Below are 19,769 nucleotides of genomic sequence, written 5' to 3' on the forward strand. Positions count from 1 at the left end.
TTCTTTTGACACGGAGTCTCACTTTGTCACCCAGGCTGGAGTGCAGTGGCAGGATCTTGGCTCACTGCAACCTCTGCCTCCCAGGTTCAAGCAATTCTCATGCCTCAGCCTCCTGAGTATCTAAGATTACAGGCATGCACCACCACGCCCAGCTAATTTTTGTATTTTCGGTGGAGATGGGTTTTTGCCCTGTTGACCAGCCTGGTCTCAAACTCCTGACCTCAAGTGATCTGCGGTCCTCAGCCTCCCAAAGTGGTGGGATTACAGGTGTGAGCCACCGCGCCCAGCCTAAAAATTAGCTTTGTCTCCAAAAGCAAAACTTCTAACCCTTTACCATGAAAAAAATCCTTTTTCATATCTTTTTCCACTTTAAATTCTTTTGTAAAATATAAAGCACTATATGGTAAGCACTTAAACATAATGTTTAGTTAATTAACATGTAGATGCTTATTAAGTGATATCTATTACAATTAAAAGCAAGGCCAGGGGTGGTGGCTCACACTTGTAATCCCCGCACTTTGGGAGGCCAAGACAGGTGGATCACCTGAGGTTGGGAGTTTGAGACCACCCTGACCAACATGGTGAAACCCCGTCTCTACTAAAAATACAAAATTAGCTGGGTGTGGTGGCACATGTCTGTAATCCCAGCTACTCAGGGGGCTGAGGCAGGAAAATCGTTTGAACCCAGGAGGCGGAGGTTGCAGTGAGCTGAGATCTTGCCATTGCACTCCAGCCTGGGCAACAAAAGCGAAATTCCGTCTCAACAACAACAACAACGTAATGCAGCAAATTAGGAAAATGCAGGATGTTTCCAATTTGGGGCTATTATGAATAAAGTTGTTATGAACATTCTTACACAAGTCCTTTTGTGGACACAAGAATGTTTTGCACTAAATGTCTCTACATGGAGCACTATTGGAATTTTAGATAGGATATTCTTCATAACGTTTCATGGAGATTAACCTCTACCCATTCAATCCCCTTAGTCATTTTGACAGTCCTCAAAAAAGCCTCCACACATTTCCCAGCCCTCTGAGAATGGCAATACCACTTTTGACTGAGAGCTACTGCTTTAAATAATAACCTACCTTGATTTCAGGAACACATTTGACCTAATGTCTCATATTGCTATTGATAAGATGGACAAGGTATGCTGGAAGAACAGAAAGGAGGTCAATGGGGCTGGAGTTTGGTAATTGAGAGAGGAGATTTGGTGATTGAGAGAGGGCAGGTGTGAGCTTATACAATGCCTTAAGGAATGGTTAGGAGTTTGAATGTTATTTATTTATTTATTTATTTATTTATTTATTTATTTAATGTAGTTGGAGGTCTTGCCATCTTGCTCTGGTTGGTCTTGAACTTCTGGACTCAAGTAATCCTCCCACCTCTGCCTCCCAAAGTGCTGGGATTACAGGTGTGAGCCATCGCACCTGGCCAACTCAGCATATTTGTAAAGTTTATGTCAATTAGTGTGGAACACTGATAGAATATAGCAACAATTATAACTGCCACTCATGGAGCATATATTAAGTGCCAGGCATTGGGCGCCAAGCATTGTTGACAGGTGCTTTATTTTCATCAGGTTTTGCTTGTTTTGTTTTTTTTTTTCTTTTTTTGAGACAGAGTCTCACTCCATCGCCCAGGCTGCAGTGCAGTGGCGCGATCTCGACTCACTGCAACATCCGCCTCCCAGGTTCAAGCAATTCTCCTGCTTCAGCCTCCCGAGTAGCTGAGACTACAGGCGCATGCCACCATATCCAGCTAATTTTTTTATTTTTAGTAGAGACAGGTTTCACCATGTTGGCCAGGCTGGTCTCAAACTCCTGACCTCAGGTGATCCACCCGCCTTGGCCTCCCAAAGTGCTGGGATTACAGACGTGAGCCACCGCACCTGGCCTTTCACCAGGTTTTGAGCGCTTACTAGGTACTAAACTTTTCAGTAAATATTAAGCACCTATTATGTGCTTCTACCAAGTTCTTATGAACAAGTGTGCAGTGCGTATTCTACAGCAGCCTTTTGCCGGCATCTTTTTTTTTTGGGACAGAGTCTCGCTCTGTTGCCCAGGCTGGAGTGCAGTGGAGTGATCTCGGCTCACTGCAAGCTCCGCCTCCTGGGTTCACGCCATTCTCTTGCCTCAGCCTCCTGAGTAGCTGGGATTACAGGCGCCTGCCACCACGCCCAGCTAATTTTTTGTATTTTTGGTAGAGACGGAGTTTCACCGTGTTAGCCAGGATGGTCTTGATCTCCTGACCTCACGATCCGCCCGCCTCGGCTTTCCAAAGTGCTGGGATTACAGGAGTGAGCCACTGCGCCTGGCCCTTGCCTGCATCTTATTTAAACGTGAAAGCAAGGGGATGAATCTCCAAGCTCTGATCTGGGTGGAGGCAGGGGCCCTAGCAAAGGGTGCACACCTGAGTAGGGATGAGACTGGGAAGGTGGTGTCCTCTTCTCTTGGTGCACTGTGACCCCATATGGCCAGGGGAAAAAGGAGTGGGTGCAGGGGGGCTCAGGCTAAGGGCAAGATGGAGGGAAAGGTGAGATGGAGGACCAGGCTGCCTGGGCGCTGGAGTTCGCTGAATGGTCTGAATGGTAGTTTTGTTTTTTTTTTTTTGAGACAGGGTCTCGCTCTGTTGCCCTGGCTGGAGAGCAGTGGTGTGATCTCAGCTCACTGCAACCTCCGCCTCCCAGGTTCAAGCAATTCTCCTGCCTCAGCCTCCAGAGTAGCTGGGATTATAGGCACGTGCCACCACACCTGGCTAATTTTTGTATTTTTAGTAGAGATGGGGGTCTCACTATGTTGGCCAGGCTGGTCTCGAACTCCTGACCTCAGGCGATCTGCCCGCTTTGGCCTCCCAAAATGCTGGGATTACAGGCATGAGCCACCTTGCCTGGCTAATAAATAATTTTAAAAGTGACTATTGTAGAGCAAGACTCTGTCTAGAAATAAAATAAAATATGATAGAAGAAGGAAGGATAAGATTGTTGTGGACAGTATTTGCAAATGTGGAATAAAAATGCTGGGCCCTGGAACTTAAGTGAGGTTGGGAAGTGAAGACAAGAGAAGAGAGAGAAATGGTGTCAGACACAGTTGAAGAACTGAGACAGTGGGAGTTCTTGAGTAAGTGAGCTGGAAGGATAGGAGGTCATCAGAGAGGCTTCAAAGAAGCTGGGTGTCTGAAGGAGGAGAGGCAAGGAACAGTTTGGAAGGATAGGAGGTCATCAGAGAGGCTTCAAAGAAGCTGGGTGTCTGAAGGAGGAGAGGCAAGGAACAGTTTGGAAATGGCAAGTAGGAAACCTACTACAACCCTTGGCCCTTAGGAGCCTGAAATGTCAGGGGAAAAGTAAAGCAGCTTCTACCTCAGAGGACTGTTCAGGAGATGGGGTGCTCAGGGACAGCCAGGTTCATTTATTGCCAAGTGGTGAAGGGAATATTCAAAGAAGAGGATGAGGCTACAAAGACATTTGATGGTGACAGATCTGGAGTTGCAAAGGCACAGTGGAAGAATTTGGGAAGGGGTGGGAGAGGAGCTTGATCAGATTAGCAGTGGACTCGGTACTGAGATAGTATCCACTGTTGATGATCTATCCATGTTGGATGATTGAGAAGGCTTATTCTTCTAGTGACTGAGGCACATAGGAATATAAGGCACAATGAGAAATCAGCCTAAACTGAATTGTGAATAGTTAGTCCAAAGGTTAGGGATGACTAACCGTCAGGATGACTGTTGTTCCCTACAAAGTAGTGGTGGTGGCAGCCATCATAGGGAGGGCCAAAAGTGCTCTCTCTGGGAGCATATGGTATGGCAGGGACTATGGGGTGACTGGTCTTAGCTTAATAACCTGAATGGTTGAGTTATGACCAGTAAAAAGTATTTACTGGGCATTTACTTTGTGTAAGACTTAACCACCCAACACTATAAAAAGCATACAGCCTGTAACCCCAGCCCTTTAGAAGGCCGAGGTGGGCGGATCACCTGAAGTCAGGAGTTCGAGACCAGCCTGGCCAACACGGTGAAACCCCGTCTCTACTAAAAATATAAAAATTAGCCTGGCATGGTGGCGTGTGCCTGTAATCCCAGCTACTTGGGAGGCTGAGGCAGGAGAATCGTTTGAACCCAGGAGGCAGAGGCTGCAGTGAGCCGAGATCACACCACTGCACTCCAGCCTGAGCGACAGAGCAAGAGCCTATCTCAAAAAAAAAAAAAAAAAAAAAGCATACAGCATTCTTACAGCCAGCTGAGAGAGGGAACAGTTGGTTCCAGGTATTATGTTCTGGCCTAGCTGGAAGGAAATAAGAGTGTGGCTAACAGGATGGACCTTAACCTTTGCCTTATCTTATCAGAGAGGGGTGAGGTCTTTATGATGGGTTATTTATAGGGTGTGCAAAAGCCCCGGTGAAACTGGAGAGTTTTTTTCAGACATAGTGGTTCTCATGTTTAAGGACATCCGTGAACCAACCAGGTATACATACACGATTATAAGGAACTTCCCTCTTCTGATAACCAGACTGGGTCAAACGAGGCTGTCTCTGTGGGTTCTCATGGAGCTGGTTAAGAACTCATGCATTGGCTTCTCACAAGGCATAATAAGGAAACAAAAAAGGAAAAATACACAGATTCCTCTCCTTTCTGGAATTATCTGTATGTTCCGATTCCTGAGCTGTTCATGGAAAATCAAGTTGTGTAGTAAGAATGAACTAAACGGGCCTGGCATGGTGGCTCACACCTGTAATCCCAGCAATTTGGGAGGCCTAGACAGTTGGATCACTTGAGGTCAGGAGTTCAAGACCAGCCTGGCCAACATGGCGAAACCCTATCTCTACTAAAAATACAAAAAAAGTTAGCCGGGCATAGCGGTGTGCACCTGTAATCCCAGGTACTTGGGAGGCTAGGCAGGAGAATCGTTTGAACCCAGCAGGCAGAGGTTGCAGTGAGCTGAGATTGCACCACTGTACTCCAGCCTGGGTGATAGAGCCAGACTCCACCTCAAAAAAAAAAGAATGAACTGAATGTCACAAACTTAATTTTATTAGTACTCCTACTCAGGATGAGGGAGTTGTCAAGTGTCATAGTCTGGCTGAGCCATACATAACACACATAATCACTGTACACGAAACTGACTCAGAATACCCAGCTTGATAAGGTTCCTAAGACATGTTACCCCATTGATCGCCAGGGTTGATTCAGCTGATCTGGCTGGATAGCTAGGTGTCCCCTTCCTCTCTTACCGCTCCATGTGCATCCCTCCTGAAGCTGCATGCTAGGTCGAAGAGGACGACCAGCCCCGATAGAGGAGGACTGGTCTTCAGTCAAAGGTATACAAGTAGCTGTGCTCCCCTGCTAGAACCTCCAAACAAGCTCTCAAGTTCCAAAAGGAAGTGAAAGAAAAAGGAAACCAAGAATGTGGATAGAGTAGTGGGAGAGGGAGGATATGTCGTGTCTGTTGGTTGGTTCCCTGTTTACGGAAAGAAGGTGAACTCCAGGAGTCTGTAGGGAAGTGTTGTGAATAGATAAAGTAATAACCACATTTTTTTTTTTTTTGAGATGGAGTCTTGCTCTGTCGCCCAGGCTGGAGCGCAGTGGTGTGATCGTGGCTCACTGCAGCCTCTGCCTCCTGAGTTCAAGCAATTCTCCTGCCTCAGCCTCCCAAATAGCTGGGACTGGGATTGCAGCCGCCTGCCACCACGCCTGGCTAGTTTTTTTTTTTTTTTTTTTTTTTTTTGAGACAGAGTCTCGCTCTGTTGCCCAGGCTGGAGTGCAGTGGCGCAATCTCGGCTCACTGCAAGCTCTGCCTCCTGGGTTCACGCCATTCTCCTGCCTCAGCCTCCCCAGCAGCTGGGACTACAGGCGCCCGCCACTATGCCTGGCTAATTTTTTTGTATTTTTAGTAGAGACGGCATTTCACAGTGTTATCCAAGATGGTCTCAATCTCCTGACCTTGTGATCCGCCCGCCTTGGCATCCCAAAGTGCTGGGATTACAGGTGTGAGCCACCGCGCCTGGCCTACGCCTGGCTAATTTTTGTATTTTTAGCAGGGATAGCGTTTCACCATGTTGGCCAGGCTGGTCTCAAACTTCTTTTTCCCCCCCCCCAGACAGAGTCTTGCTCTGTCGCCCAGGCTGGAGTGCAGTGGCGCGATCTCAGCTCACTGCAACCTCTGCCTCCCGGGTTCAAGCAATTCTCCTGTCTCAGCCTCCCCAGTAGCTGGGATTACAGGTGCGTACCACCACACCTGGCTAATTTTTGTATTTTTAGTAGAGACGAGGTTTCACCATGTTGCCAGACTGGTCTCGAACTCCTGACCTTGTGATCCACCCACCTCGGCCTCCCAAAGTTCTGGGACTACAGGTGTGAGCCACTGCACTGGCCAATAATGACCACATTTCTGTTTCATGTAGGATTTATTAGGTAAACTAGCAGCTTGTTAAAATAGTGGTGATGAGGATGACAATATAAAGTCCTATAGAAAGCAAATCTAGGCTGGGCGCTGTGACTCATGCCTGTAATCCCAGCACTTTGGGAGGCTGAAGTGGGCAGATCACCTGAGGCTGAGAGTTCAAGACCAGCCTGACCAACATGGAGAAACCCGTCTCTACTAAAAATACAAAATTAGCCGGGCGTGGTGGTACATGCCTATAATCCCAACTGCTCAGGAGGCTGAGGCAGGAGAATCACTTGAACCCTGGAGGCAGAGGTTGCGGTGAGCAGAGATTGCACCATTGCACTCCAGCCTAGACAACAAGAGCGGAACTCCGTCTCAAAAAAAAAAAAAAAAAAAAAAAGAAGCAAATCTACAGGGCTGGGCATGGTGGCTTACAATTGAAATCCCAGCACTTTGGGAGGCTAAGGTCAGAGGATCACTTGAGAACAGGAGTTGAGACCAGCCTGAGGAACATAGCAAGACCCATGTCTCTATAAATTTTTTTTTTTTAATTAGCCAGGCCTGGTGGTGCATACCTGTAGTTCCAGCTACTTGAGAGGCTGAGGTGGGAGGATCGTTTGAGCCCAGGAGTTTGAGGCTTCAACGAACCATGATTATGCCACTACACTCCAGGCTTGGCAACAGAGCAAGACCCTGTCTCTAAAAACAAACATTTAAAAAAAAGAGAAAAAGCAGATCTACAGTTAGCATCCCTGTGACTCCCCACCCCACTCCTTTCTCACCTCCATTAACAAGTCAGAACTTGCTGGAATGCAGCCAAGTTGAATCACACAGTTGGAGCACTGTTAAGAACCAAGTTTCCATCTCCTCTTTGGTCAAACGTCAGCCCAGGAAAATTAGCTATAAATAGCTCCAAGAAAATCTCAGAGTGGTGAAGAATTAGTAAGCATCGTGGCATAGAGGACATGGCAGTTTGCTTCTATCCTTAAGTACGAAATGCTTTGTATGAGACAGCAGGGGGTCCATGGAATGGAGATCACTAACCAATGGGATTATGCAGCTATAGATAAGGACACAGGCATAGTTTGGCTTGTCTGTGGCTCAAGCTGGCTCACTCTTGTAGGAATATTCTGTCTGAAAGCATAGGTAACCACTGATACATGTTTTGAACATAAAATGTGGGCAAAAATGTGAGAGCTGGCCTGTGAGTGAGCCTTTAGAGGATCCAAAATTATCTGAAGAGGCCAGGCGCAGGCTCATGCTGTAATCCTAGCACTTTGGGAGGTCAAAGCAATCAGATCTCTTGAGGCCAGGAGTTCAAGACCAGCTTGCCCAACATGGTGAAACTTTGTCTGTACTAAAAAAACAAAAATTGGCCGGGCGTGGTGGCACATGCCTGTAATTCCAGCTACTTGGTTGGCTGAGGCAGGAGCATCACTTGAACCCGGGAGGTGGAGGTTGCAGTGAGATGAGATGGTGCCCGCCACTGTACTCCAGCCTGGGCAACAGAGTGAGACTGTCTCAAACAAACAAAAAACAAAAAAACAAAATTACCCAAGGAGAGTGGTATTTCAGAACCAGTTAGTGGGAAGGGGATATAAAATGATTCTGTTTTAATGAATTATCAAACTATAAGGCTCTGTACTTAGTTCTGTAGAGATTCATGGTCAACAAGATGAATTCTCCATCCTCACACATTCCCTTGAGGAGTTTCTAGATATCCACATACATAACTCTAGTACACAGAATTAGTAGAATTAGCATTGGCTGGCCGCTACCGGTTCTACATAACTACACATTTTCATGAAACGTGCTGCTTTCTTTTTTGAAGATTATTTTTTAGATTCTTCCTACTCTTAAAGATTTTCAAAGTCCTATTTGGCTACTGGCCAGAAATCTTCCTTAGTAGGGCTGGACTCGGTGGCTCATGCTTGTAATCCCAGCACTTTGGGAGGCTGAGGCGGGTGGATCACTTGAGGTCAGAAGTTCGAGACCAGCCTAGCCAATATGGTGAAACCCCATCTCTACTAAAAATACAAAAATTAGCTGGATGTGGTGGCGTGCGCCTATAGTCCCAGCTACTCGGGAGGCTGAGGCAGAAGAATTGCTTGATCCCAGGAGGTGGAGGTTGCAGTGAGCTGAGATCACGCCACTGCACTCCAGCCTGGGTGAAAGAGCAAGACTCTGTCTCAAGGAAAAAAAAAAAGAAAGAAAGAAAGAAGAAGTTTGAGACCAGCCTGGCCAACATGGTAAAACCCTGTCTCTACTAAAAACACAAAAATTAGTCAGGTGCAGTGGTGCCCACATGTAGTCCCAGCTACTTGGGAGGCTGAAGCAGGGGAATGGCTTGAACCTGGGAAGAAGAGGTTGCAGTGAGCCAAGTTCGCACCACTGCACTCAGCCTGGGCAACAGAGCAAGACCCTGTCTCAAAAAAAAAAAAAAGAAAAAACAACAAAAAGGCCGGGCATGGTGGCTCACGCCTATAATCCCAGCACTTTGGGAGGCCTAGGCGGGCAGATCACCTGAGGTCGGGAGTCGAGACCAGCCTTACCAACATGGAGAAACCCTGTCTCTACTAAAAATACAAAATTAGCTGGCCGTGGTGGCACACGCCTGTAATCCCAGCTACTCAGGAGGCTGAGGCAGGAGAATCGCTTGAACTAGGAAGGCGGAGGTTGCGGTAAGCCAAGATCGTGCCATTGCACTCCAGTCTGGGCAACAAGAGCAAAACTCCGTCTCAAAAAAAAAAGAGAGTAAGTGGTTTAGGCCAGGCATTGTGACTCACCCCTGTAATTCCAGCACTTTGGGAGGCTGATGTGGGAGGAACACTTGAGCCCAGAAGTTCTTTTTTATTTTTTTGTTTTTAATTTTTTACCTAATCCCAAATGTGACTGGAGAGCCCAGGAGTTTGAGGCCAGCCTGGGCAACACAGTGAGACCCTGTCTTTACTAAAAATAAAAAAAATTGGCCAGGCATGGTGGTTTATGCCTGTGGTCCCAGCTATGTGAGAGGCTGAGGCGAGAGGATGGCTTGCACCTGGGAGGTGAAGGTCAAAGCTGTAGTGAGCCATGATCATGTCACTGCACTCCAGCCTGGGCGACAGAGCAAGACCCTATCTCAGGAAAAAAAAAGAAAGAGAAATCTTCCTTGGTAGTTTGTTAATTCAGCTTAACACATATAAAGGATGAGAAAAGAACATGAAACATTTGGTAAGTACAATGTGATTTCTTTCATATTATCTCACTTAATCTTCACAGAGACTGTGAGCTAGGTATCATTTATTTTTATTTTACAAATGAGAAAACTAGTTAACCAAAATTAAGTAAATCCCAAGATCCTATTGTTGGTGTTGGTGAATGGTGGCCATAAAGCTTGATCGTAGGTCTGTGGGACTCTAAAACCCACACCCTTTTAGTATACCACATAGCCTTGGTGCTGTCAACCTTGAGGTTTACCTCTCAGGAGTCAAAACTTAGAGAAATATTTATTTGAGTATCAGATAAGCCTTGGTACTTAATAACTTCTAGTCAATTCCAAAAGGAGCTTGTAGTTAGCTGCTCATCCTTACAGAAGGCATTCATTCTTTGAAATGTGTGGCGGACTTCATCTCCGAATGGTTATAAAATGTTTTGTACTTTGCTTATGTCTTGTAAAAACGCCCATTAGAATGAAAGTAATAAACCAGCCAAGCCCTTGTAACTATAGGAACCTTCCCTGTCTGCTTCCTGTTGGAGGCTGCTGAAGGACAGAGGCCTCTGACTCATGGCCATGACCTCTCCACTCACTTTGGGTTCCTGCTGACTTCTGAATCCCACCCATCACGCTACCAAGCGATTGCTAGGAAAGCATGCTGTGATTATGTACATGAGTCGCTTACTGTGTAACCCAGGCAGAGGTGTGTTTGTGTACAGATCACTCAGAATTCAGAAGCTCTGTCAGTTGTGAATCCAGGGCCACACCACTGCAACCCATTCCCACAGGATTCTTGAGGGCAATTTTAGGTGAGAACTTGAGTTAATAAAGCCATCTGGTTACCTCAGAAATTGTTTCTCTCTGCTCCCCTGCTTTGGTTTTCATTGCAATTGCAATTAGATAATTGAGATCTGCAAGTGTTTCTGAAAGTGGAGCAGTCAGCAGAGCGCACTGGCTCCCAGTCGCCACTCAGCGCTGTGAGTGTAGCCTTGGATGAGTCATTTGTCCCCCAAAACCAGATGGGAATTCACTCTCATGTGGTTCTGGCTGGGGTTCTGGCTTGGTTTGTGAAGACTACGCTACAGATAAACTCTGGTTGTGTCGAGATGCCCTTTAACCTATCTAGGTGTTCCTCTGCCCCATCTCACAGGTGCCCAGCCCAGTGGACTCATCTGTTCACTGGCCTCACTGAGGGGTCTACCTCATCAGCATCCCCACAGTGGGGTTCTGGCTTCTCTAGCTCTGTCCCTGGATACAATCCTAGACCTGAACTGTCTGCTAGGAAACTGTTAGAGAGACAACGTTGAAGGTTAGGTATTTAGATTCTAATAGAGGACTTCTGGAGACAAAGTTTGTGTTTCTTTGGTTTTGTTTTGTTTTGTTCTTTGTGTTTTTGTTGTTGTTGTTATTGTTTTTTGTTTTGAGACAAGATCTTGCTTTATCACCCAGACTGGAATACATTGGTGTGATCTTGGCTCACTGAAACCCCCACCTACTGGGTTCAAGTGATTCTCATGCCTCGGCCTCCCGAGTAGCTGGGACTACAGGCACATACCATCACATCTGGCTGATTTTTGTATTTTTAGTAGAGACGGAGTTTTGCCATGTTGGCCAGGCTGGTCTTGAACTCCTGGCCTCAAGTGATCCGCCCACCTCAGCATCCCAAAGTATCGGGATTACAGGCGTGAGCCACTGCACTGGGCTATGCTTGTTTGTTTTTGAGACAGAGTCTCACTTTCTTGCCCAGGCCGGAGTCCAGTGGTGCACTCACAGCTCACTGCATCTTCAGCCTCTTGGGCTCAAGCAATCCTCCCGCCTCAGCCTCCCGAGTAGCTGGTGCGAAACACCATGCCTGGCTAATTTTTTATTTTTTGTAGAAACAGGGGTCTCACTATGCTGCCCAGGCTGGTCTCAAACTCCTAGGCTCAAGTGATCCTCCCCCGTCGACCTCTCGAAACGCTGGGATTACAAGTGTGAGCCACCATATCTGGCCTGGAGACAACATTTTATCTAAAAAAAGCAAGTGAAGCCTGGGCAACATGGTGGAACCCCATCTCTACAAAAAAATACAAAAATCAGCCAAGAGCAGTGGCTCACGCCTGTAATCCCAGCACTTTGGGAGGCTGAGGTGGGCAAATCACCTGAGGTCGGGAGTTTAAGACCAGCCTGACCAACACGGAGAAACCCCATCTCTATTAAAAATACAAAATTAGCTGGGCATGGTGGCACATGCCTGTAATCCCAGCTACTAGGGTGGCTGAGGCAGGAGAATCGCTTGAACCCGGGAGGTGGAGGTTGCAGTGAGCCAAGATCACGCCACTGCACTCCAGCCTGGGCAACAAGAGCAAAACTCCGTCTCAAAAAAAAAAATAAAAAATCATCCAGGCATGGTGGCTAATGTGGTGGTGCCTATGGTCCCAGCTACTCAGGAGGCTGAGGTAGGAGGATCTCTTGAGCCTAGGAGGTTGAGGCCGCCATGAACCGTAATCACACCACTGCACTCCAGCCTGAGCAAGAAAGCGAGACCCTGTCTCAAAAAAATAAATACACGGCTGGGTGCGATGGCTCACACCTGTAATCCCAGCACTTTGGGAGGCCAAGGTGGGCAATCACCTGAGGTCAGGAGTTTAAGACCAGCCTGGCCAACATGGTGAAAACCCATCTCTACTAAAAATACAAAAAAATTAGCCAGGCATGGTGGCAGACACCTGTAATCCCAGCTACTCAGGAGGCTGAAGCAAGAGAATTGCTTGAACCCAGGAGGCGGAGGTTGCAGTGAGCTGAGATCACGCCACTGCACTCCAGCCTGGGCAACAAGAGTGAGATTCTGTCTCAAAAATAAATAAATAAATAAATACATAAGTAAATAAAAATAAAAGAAGTAAGCAATAGTGGAGACTCTAAGGCACAGAAGCATGTCTTTGAGAGATATATTTCAGGCAGCAGGGCCTTTTAGGACCTTTCTAATCACTGTACTGAAGCACAAGCTCCTATGGTATTAATTTGTAACTTATTTACTTTTTTTTTTTTTTAGTCAGAGTCATGCCCAGGCTGGAAGTGCAATGGCACAATCATGGCTCCCTACAGCCTCAACCTCCCAGGCTTAACCAATCCTCGCACCTCAGCCTCCTGAGTAGCTGGGATTATAGGCAAGCGCTATCACACCCAGCTAATTTTTGTGTTTTTTTGTGGAGACATGGTTCCGTCATGTTGTCCAGGCAGATCTCAAACTGCTGAGCGCAAGCGATCCTCCTGCCTAAGCCTCCCAAAGTGCTGGGATGACAGGCGTGAGCCACTGTGCCAAGTCAGATCCTGTTCTTGAGGAGCTTCCATCCCAGTTGGGAGGGATCAGACATACACATAAAGTTAAAAAATAAATAACTACATATTAATATCAGGCAATAGTACCAGAGTGCAGCATTGAGCTTTTCAGAAGAAAGAGACATCATGGTTCCCAAAAGTATCATGAGGGTACTGTAGGGGCCCATGGGGTTGAGGGAGTACATAAAAATGTCCAAAAGTGTTGGAGGGAAAATTCATTGCTTTCCTTTCAGAGCTCCCAAATTTAAGTCTGGATACTGATCTTTTCCTGAACACCAAAGAGAATGATTGTTATTTGAAAGCATTCATGGCAGACCAATGAGTAAACGTTTTGGCTGAGAGAGCACTTTGGCTAATAATTAAGCATTATTTTTACTGTACTTTAGATTCCCACGCAAGTCTATTTTTAGCAACTTGTAATAATTTGACATTAAACTACAACATTTCAGTAATTTGTGATGTAATAGCTAACATGTATGCATTAAGTCACTTAATGCTCTTGCCAACCCTAAAGTTTATGTCAAAACTTTAAATGTTTAATTCTGCATCGGACAAACTATAGCGCTTAATAACTTCTGATTGATTCCAAAAGAATTTTGTAATTGAGGGCTCGTCTTTTTTTTTTTTTTTTTTTTTTTAATGAGACAGAGTGTCTCTCTACACCTAGGTTGGAGTGCAGTAGCGCTCTTGGCTCACTGCAACCTCTGCCTCCCAGGTTCAAGTGATTCTAGTGCCTCAGCCTCCCGAGTAGTTGAGACTACAGGTGCATGCCACTATGCCTGACTGCTTTTTGCATTTTTAGTAGAGACAGGTTTCCACCATGTTGGCCAGGATGGTCTCGAACTCCTGGCCTCCAGTGATCTGTCCGCCTTAGCCTCCCAAAGTGCTGGGATTAGAGGTGTGAGTCAAGGGCTCATCTTTACAGGGGAATTTCATTCCCCTGGAAAGAGATGGATAATTCATTCAATGGTATGGGAAAAAATGGTTATTTAAAAATGCATTGCCAGGCGCGGTGGCTCATGCCTGTAATCCCAGCACTTTGGGAGGCCAAGGTGGGTGGATCACGAGGTCAGGAGATTGAGACCATTCTGGCTAACCCTGTCTCTACTAAAAATACAAAAAAAAAAATAGCTGGTCATGGTGGCGGATGGCTGTAGTCCCAGCTACTCGGGGGGCTGAGGCAGGAGAACGGCATGAACCCAGGAGGCGGAGCTTGCAGTGAGCTGAGATTGCACCATTGCACTCCAGCCTGGGCGACAGAGCGAGACTCTGTCTCAAAAAAAAAAAAAAAAAAAAAAAAAAAGCATTGAAGTTCTGATCTCATGCTGTGCCCTGAGATTAAGTTCCTATGAATTGAAGAATTACTGCAAATAATAACATCATTTAAAAATCTAGAGAGGGCCAGGCGCGGTGGCTCACGCCTGTAATCCCAGCACTTTGGGAGGCCGAGGCGGGCAGATCACAAGGTCAGGAGATCGAGACCATCCTGACTAACACGGTGAAACCCCGTTTCTACTAAAAAAATACAAAAAAAATTAGCAGGCGTGGTGGCGGGCACCTGTAGTCCCAGCTACTTGGGAGGCTGAGGCAGGAGAATGGCGTGAACCCGGGAGGCAGAGCTTGCAGTGAGCCGAGATCACACCACTGCACTCCAGCCTAGGCAACAGAGCGAGACTCTGTCTCAAAAAAAAAAACAAAAAAAAAAAAACTAGAGGGGCCACAGTGGCTCATACCTATAATCCTGTAACTTTGGGAGGCTGAGGTGGGAGGCCTTGGAGGATCGCTTGAGCCCAGGAGTTCAAGACCAACCTGGGCAACATGGTGAGATCCTGTCTCTACAAAAGAAAAATAAATTTAAAAAAACTAAATGGGCGTGGTGGCACACACCTGTAGCCTCAGCTACTTGGGAGGCTGAGGTGGGAGGATCGCTTTAGCTTGGGAGCTCGAGGCTGCAATGAGCCATGAATGTGCCATTGTACTTCAGCCTGGGTGATAGAGCGAGACCCTGTCTCAAAAAATATATATATATTGATTAAAAAAAATCACTAAGATGACCAGGCTCAGTGGCTCATGCCTATAATCCCAGCACTTTGGGAGGCTGAGGCCGGTGGATCATTTGAAGTCAGGAGTTTAAGACCATCCTGGGCAACATGGTGAAACCCTGTCTCTACTAAAAATACAAAAATTAGCCGGACGTAGTGATGGGTGCCTGTAATCCCAGCTACTCAGGAGGCTGAGGCAGGAGAATTGCTTAAGCCCGGGAGGTGGAGGTTACAGTGAGCAGAGATCAAGCCATTGCACTTCAGACTGGGCAATGGAGCAAGACTCCATCTAAAAAAAAAAACACACACACATACACACACACACTAAGATTTCAATGGAAATCTTGTTTTGTCAGTAAGTTCTGGTCTCACTCCAATGACATTTTATTAATTTGCATTCATTCCTACATAGCTCTAACATTGCCTTTTCATTTTTATGTATAGATTCATCTTATGTATCCAATAGTAAATTTCTTGACTAAACAGGCTTTATTTGTGCTTAATCATCTGCCTTTCCAATCAATGTTTATTAGATTAGGCACTGGACATTTTTTATTTTTATTTGTTTATTTATTTTGAGACAGGGTCTCACTCTGTTGCCCAGGCTGGAGTACAATGGTGCTATCTCTGCTCACCGCAACCTCCACCTCCAGGGTTCAAGCAATTCTCCCACCTCAGCCTCCCGAGTAGCTGGGACTACATACACGCACCATCACATGTGGCTACTTTTTGTATTTTTTGGTAGAGACAGGATTTCACCATGTTGGCCAGGTTGGTCTTGAATTGCTGACCTCAAGTGACCCACCCACCTCGGCCTCCCAAAGTGCTGGGATTATAGGCATGAGCCACCATGCCCGGCCAAGAAAAATATATATTTTTAATTTCATGTAGCCTAAGTGTACAGCATTTATAAAGTCTATAGTAGTGTACGATCATATCCTAGGACTTCACATTCACTCACCACTCACTCACTCACTTCCAGTCCTGCAAGTTCCATTCATGGTAACTTCCCTATATAGATGTACCATTTTTAATCTGTTATACCATATTTTTACTGTACCTTTTCTGTTGAAGTATGTTTAGATACACAAATACTTACCATTGTGCTACAACTGTCTACAGTACTTAGTACAGTAACATGTTATGCAGGTTATAGCCCAGGAACAATAAGCTACACCATATAGCCTAGTTGTGTAGCAGGCTACACCGTCCAAGTTTGGGTAAGCACACTGTATGATGTTTGCACAACCACAAAATCACCTAACAACACATTTCTCAGAATGTATCCCCATTGTGAAGTGACTCATGACTGTACATTTAAGGGAATAAAATGAAATTGGTGAGGCTGGCGAGGCGCAGTGCCTCATGCCTGTAATCCCAGCACTTTGGGAGGTCGAGGCAGTTGGATCACGAGGTCAAGAGATTGAGACCATCCTGGCCAACATGGTGAAACCCTGTCTCTACTAAAAATACAAACATTAGCTGAGCATGGTGGCACGTGCCTGTAGTCCCAGCTACTCCGGAGGCTGAGGCAGGAGAATTGCTTGAACCCAGGAGGCAGAGGTTGCAGTGAGCTGCGATTGTGCCACTGCACTCCAGCCTGGGCAACAGAGCGAGACTCCACCTCAAAAAGAAAAAAAAAGAAAAGAAATAGGTGAGACTTTGGCCTAAAAACGCAGGGTTCTAGGAGGATTTATTCTTCTAAATAATTAAATAATCCTTGAGTGAGCCTGTAAACCACGTTAAACAACTTTGAAAGGACATGCAGTCATCCTCTTTTCTTGTTTCCAAGTTTAGGATAATTTTTTTTTTTTTTTTTGAGACGGAGTTTCACTCTTCTTGCCCAACATGGAGTGCAATGGCGCAATCTCAGCTCACCACAACCTCCACTTCCCAGGTTCAAGCGATACTCCTGCCTCAACCTCCTGAGTATCTGGGACTACAGGCGCCCACAAGCACACCCGGCTAATTTTGTATTTTTTTAGTAGAGACGGGGTTTCTCCATGTTGGTCAAGCTGGTCTCGAACTCCCAACCTCAGGTGATCCTCCCGCCTCGGCCTCCCAAAGTACTGGGATTACAGGCATGAGCCACTGCGCCTGGCCTCCTTTTTTTTTTTTTTTTTTTGAAAAAGAGTTTTTCTGTTGTCTCCCAGGCTGGAGTGCAGTGGCATGATCTTGGCTCACTGCAACCTCCGCCTCCTTGGTTCAAGCGATTCTCCTGCCTCAGCCTCTCAAGTAGCTGGGATTACAGGCATCTGCCACCATGCCCGGCTAATTTTTCGTACTTTTAGTAGAGACAGGGTTTCATCATGTTGGCCAGGCCGGTCTTGAACGCCTGACCTCAGGTGATCCACCTGCTTCGGCCTCCCAAAGTGTTGGGATTACAGGCATGAGCTGCTGTACCCAGCCAATAATTTTTCTTAACAGCATCGAAGCTCCTGGCAGGCAAGTGGGTAAGGTGATATTCAGTGAGGTATAGATTGGAGAGGAGGTACAAGGAAGCCAGAGGAGGCTGATGGACTGAGACAAAAAGGAGAAGCCAAGAGCAGGAATTCTAGATGAGGTCCAAGGGCAGGTAAGTGAGAGAAAGGAAGTAAGAAAATGGGAGGAACCCGAAATTTGTGCAGGGAGATGGAGAGGTGGAGCAGTCCCAAGGGTTCTTAGTGTCCAGTGTGTGGCTGCAGCAGAGGACTGCGGAAGTGGACAGCAGGTAACCACGAATGGGTTCCAAATCTAAGCAGCCAGGAGGCCAGGTTGGTTTGGCTGGATGTGTTGTCCTCATGGATGCTGATGTCTTGTCTCTCCTGAATCAGTCAGGATTTGATCAGAGAAGCAGAGCCATTAGGAAGGATACAGAATAAAGGACTTATATAGGGATGATATAGAATCACACAATTGTGGGAACTGGTGGAAAACAACAAGACTGCTGCCTCTGTATCTAGTGTTTAGCTTAAAGTCTCTGTGGCCTCACTGATGCCGGGAAAAAAAAGCTAGACTTGAAGGAGAGTGAGGACACATGGAAACTCACAAGGACAACTGGAACCCAGGTCTACTTCTCCCCACTTTGAACCTACATGCTAGGAGTGCTGACGAAGTTCTGTTGGGACTAGAGGAGCTGCAGCCCAGATATAGCCTCATGCCAGTGAACTAAGCATCACTGGAACAATGCATGGGAGCTGCCTCAGTGCCTGCTGCCTGCACTTTACCTTCAGAGCAGTAAAAAAGAAAAAAGGCTGCTGTTTCCTACATCTTCCAAACACTGCAAATTTCTCTTGTAGCCAACACTAACCCAGAATATACAGGGACAGGAATTCTGGGAAATGTTCCCGCTCAGCTAAGTTGACACAGAAGAAAGCCACCACACTTCTTCAACACCAAGCACAGTGCCTACGAACAGACCTTACACATAGGGCACTTAATAAATTGTAGGGGTTTTCTATCAAAGGTACCTTCGTTTTGAAGGTCAGAAGGAACTACGGATATCTGCAACAACATGGAGAAATCTCAGAGCATTATGCTAAGTAATAAAAGCCATATACAAAAGAGTACATACTGTATTAGTCAATTGATACAGAATTCTAAAACAAGCAAAGCTAATCTATGGTGACAGAAATCAGAACAAAGTTGCCTGGGACAGGGACTGAGTTGGGAGTCCCCTCTCTTGGGAAAAGGCATGATGAAATCTTTAGGAGGTGATGGAAATATTCTATATTTTGATAGAGGTGTGGGCTACACACATGTATGCATTCGTCAATACTCTGTACCTCTAAGAGCTGTGCATTTTATTGTATGTAAATTATTATTTTTATTTTTACTTGAGACTTGGGTTTCACTATGTTTCCCAGGCTGGACCCAAATTCCTGGCTTCGAACTATACTCCAGCCTGACCTCCCAAAGTGATAGGATTACAGGTGTGAGCCACTGTGTTCCGCCTATTGTAGGTAAATATCTCCATTACAAAAACAAACAAACAAACAAAAACAAACTTAAACAAAAGTGGTGCCCTCAGAGCTAATTACAGATTAAACAACCAAGAAAAACCTTATATCTGCCTAGCTGGCCATTTTTAAAACTGGCCTCATAATGAGTATTTTTGCTCTATAATTGGGAAAGCATCTCCAGGAGTCTCAGAAGAACATGCAATACCAAGATTCCTTTCCATCAGCCACAAGAGAAATCAGAGAGGAACAGAAGCAGGTAGGAGACAAAGGCAAAACTCCTGATAAAAAGACAAGGAAAATAAACTGAACACTGAACTGTAGAACTAGAATTTTTATTCCTTTTTTTCAAAAATTTAAATTAACAGTCTGTTCAACAGAGATTTGGTTTCTAAACTGCATCTAGCTCTCACTGTACCCATGTGTGTGACAGAAAGAGATAGAAAGAGTAACAAACGTTCCAAATAATGGAAATCATCATAAATGGAAGCCAGGGGAAGTAGTTTCACTGTACCCAGAAATGGATTCCACAGCCATGCAGGGATCTGAATTTCTGTCCGGCTTTCACCTTGTCTTCTTGACTGGCCTCATTATCATGACATTTGCAATTTTTTTAAACAACATTAAAGAACAAAAGCTATCTCCCTTCTCACCATTGGCCGTTACGTGATACCCGTTTATCAGGGAGCATACTTTTCTGTAATGAATTTATTTCCGCATAGGGACAGCAACTTAATGCATAAATGCTAAGATGGAGGCAGAAAGGAAAGAGGTTCGCCCAGAGATCCAAAGGAGAAGTGAGAGGGGAGACTCTGAAAGGCAGGGAAGAACCCTGAAAGGAGGGGCTGGGAGCTCGAGCTGGTTGTGAAAGCCTTTCCCCTTTATGCTTTGCT

The sequence above is a fragment of the Pongo abelii genome, chromosome 12 (genome assembly GCF_028885655.2).
Source record: "Pongo abelii isolate AG06213 chromosome 12, NHGRI_mPonAbe1-v2.0_pri, whole genome shotgun sequence".
Classification (NCBI taxonomy): domain Eukaryota; kingdom Metazoa; phylum Chordata; class Mammalia; order Primates; family Hominidae; genus Pongo; species Pongo abelii.